The 3,356-nt window shown below is 46.5% G+C and overlaps 1 pseudogene; it reads right to left on the reverse strand.

Annotated features, from left to right (window-relative positions):
• Positions 1-410: 410 nt before the first annotated feature.
• On the reverse strand, positions 411-1,318 carry LOC124966205 (E3 ubiquitin-protein ligase NRDP1-like; annotated as a pseudogene).
• Between the last annotated feature and the right edge of the window lie 2,038 nt (positions 1,319-3,356).

Here is a 3,356-nt window from a genome sequence, read left to right on the forward strand (position 1 = left end):
AAGGTCACCCTGCCTTTTATGTTCTTTCCCATGACTGCTGCACCATAAAACCCCAAGGCAAAAGGTGTCTTATTCCCTCTACTACCTTGCAAACTATGCCCATCATGACCTCAAGCTGCCCAGTGTGCTCTAGCAACACCAGACCCTTTAGCCCTATGCAGATGCCCACTGCCTTTTCTCTCCTTATTCCTTGTCCCACCCTCCTAAGCTCCAGGTCCTGTGCACCACCCTAACCCTGTGATCTCTGTACTCAACTCTCCCACCTGCCTTCTGCCTATCACACTCAGTCACAACCACGCTCTCCAAATTTCTCATGACATCAAGTGACAAAGATTAGAATATTTTTTAAATGCTATGCATGGGAAGCATTTTTCTGGTGTCATGTTGTGGGGTGGGAATCAACATAAAGGTCAGCTGCGACAACCCATATTCTGGCATTCAGACTTGGAGATGTGCACAACTTCATAGATGGTAAAAATTACTGTGAAACACACACAACAGGTGATTGGGTGAGTGAGAGAGAAAGTGAGTGGAACTATGAGCATTGTGTTGGTGTCTGCATTTCGAGTGTGAATGAAGATATGAGATAACTAGGAGATCATGGGAAGGCCCTTGTTTGTCAGCATTTGACTGTGAGCATGTTGGAGTGCACATGTATGAGGGAGCAAATGCATGCATGTGTGTGTGTGTGTGTGTGTGTGTTGTGTGTGTGTGTGTGTGTGTGTTTGGAAACCTGTGATAACCATATGGCTCTACACCTGGACAATGTGCAAAATATCATGACAACCCCTGGCTCCCACACCACAACATTGCCCACCGGCTAGTTCGCACAGGCTATTAGGGCAGCAGCCTTCTTTCTAGGGAGGCACATGGCCACATGGCTCTCATAGTGATACAGGTTCACCTGCCTGGTCTCTGGTGTAGCCAGACCCCCGACCAGCATGTTCCTGGGAATTTTCAATCAGTTCATTGACAATGGAGGCAGGACAGCCACTCTCCAGCAGGGGGCGCTTTATCACAGCCTGAAGCACAACCTAGAGTTCCAGATCAAACTCCCCAGCAGGTCATTGTGGCTGACTCCAGAGACTCCACCTACTCTAGAATCTTCTTGTATTCCATCCTCTCCTGCAGGTTTGAAGGTTGGTGTTGACCCTGTGGATTGCACTTATGTATGCTGAGTGTCTTGCATCTGCTCTGCCAGCTGCCGTTTATGGTCTGCTGATGTCTTCTCCAGCTCTGCCACTCGTGAGCCGTGCTGCTGTACCACAGAGCACAGGTGCTTCACGTGGTCATAATGTGGCAGCTTATCTTTGGGCATCTCCAGGCTGTACTGGCTACTTCAAGACGCCATAAAAAATAGCAGGTAATATCTCTATGAGTATCCCCTTGGGAAAAATTACAGCATACCCCAGACCTCATCGCTGAAACCCAGGTCCTTCTGAGTGTCAGGGGCAGGTGCCCTGTGCACAAGGCTCCACTCCTGATGCCTCCACTCAGTGCCCCTCGGTAGCTGCTCTGAGTAACCCATCCTGTTGGCCACTCTCCAACCGAGTCTTCTTTCCTAGTGAAAAGCTCCATTGTCAAGGCATGGTTGTGCTGACAGCACCAGATGTCACAGTCAGGAGCACTTGCCCTGGGCGCAGTATGTACTCTCCACACTCTCAGCTTATGCCTGGTGAGGAAGCCACAGTCGCCACAGGACAGGCCTGGTTCCAGGTCCCAGACTTTCTCTGGAGTGGACAGAGATGGAGAAAGAGGTAAAGAAGCCCAAAGTAACACGATTTGGGGTCAAGAAGTGAAGGAAATCCAAAGTCCATTGAGACACATGAACGCTCTGCAATCACCCATAGGTCACACCTGAATATTTTCTGCACCTTCCATAGGAGACCCTGTCAGCCTCCAGGGATTGTGGAAAAGCAACAGCCTCTCCCAAACTCCTCAAAACTCATTTAGAAATCAGTAACAAGAAACTCATAATCACCTTAGTAATTAGCAAGTCTGAAGAAAGTTTTTTAGCAGTTCCCTGAGCTCCCCAGGCCTGCACTGTCATTGCCTCTAGAGGTGAAATGATGATTGCAGCCCTGAGGAGAAGTGAGGTCACAGGAGTCTCAAACTTTATCTCAGGGTGCAGCTGCCTCCCTCCCTCCTTGATGGCTGTCAAAATCTCATACTGAGCCCAGCACCTTGCACACAAGAATCACAGTGAGTATTTTCTATCTCAGTCTTCTATTTCATCAGAGTCAGTGAGAAAAGGAAGTCTGAGGATGTGCTCATGTCTGCAGAGGGATTCTGGGGTAGGAAGAGATTCAGTGGAGAGGTAGGCAAAGGAGAGGAATCATTCCTTCACTCTGAGCTCGGTAGTGACAGCAGAAGTGTCCCTGACCTGATGCCAATTCCTCATGACTCCCAATGTTACTTAATAAATACACACTGAGAATGTTTATGACTGAATAATAGCATCCATAATGAATTTTGATTTGGAAGAGACTTAAAGACTGAAGTTAACTAATCTGCTCTTCACAGTACTTCAGAAAATCATAGATTGCATTTTGAACTCCCAGGATGGTTGTGTTTAATGCCTTCATGACTGTAGTAAAGGTGACCATGCAACTGTAAGGATCACCTCATCCTGTGCAGAAAACTTTTGGAACTCTTTCTGGGATAAAATAATGCTCTTTTCCAACACCACATTACAGTCCACCTAGTGCAGGCAGGAATCACATGTCCTCTGAATCCCTGGGTTGTGCTGGCTGTGGCGAGACTGCGCTCCGTGCTGGACACACAAGAGGAGGTAACACTATGATGATGAGAACCAGACAGTTGTCGTTGGGACCACATAAATCTGTGGCATTTCCTCTGGTTTAATAGTATTCCAACACTGGTCACAAACTCGTGACATTTTAATTTCATTTCAGATCCTTCAATGCAGCAGAATTCTCATCCTCCAGCTCCTACTGACATGTCGCTAGTCTTGAAATGTCTTCCACAAGTCTTGCTGAGGTACATGTTCACTAATGTAGCTGTCAGGGCATAGGAGCTTCTAGCCTGAAATCAGTGATTACTTCACTTCTGTTCTAAATTACTTTATTAGATACTAGTATTTCATGTTGCTTTGTTTAGGAACAAAGTACTATTTCTGAATAATTCACTTGCAGATTCCACAATACTTTTATTCCTGGAATGACAATGTAGGCAATAGGAAGTCCATTGGTCCATTTTCAGAATACAGTATTTAACTTTAAAAGTAAATTGGCTAGGGATGTAAAAGAGGAATCTGGGGGGAGAGCAGAGTAGTGAAGAGTCACAAGCAGGTAACACAGGAGTGTGACAATTCACAGGCCCTTGAAGGAGAGGAG

The sequence above is a fragment of the Sciurus carolinensis genome, chromosome 16, assembly GCF_902686445.1.
Source record: "Sciurus carolinensis chromosome 16, mSciCar1.2, whole genome shotgun sequence".
In the NCBI taxonomy this organism is placed as follows: domain Eukaryota; kingdom Metazoa; phylum Chordata; class Mammalia; order Rodentia; family Sciuridae; genus Sciurus; species Sciurus carolinensis.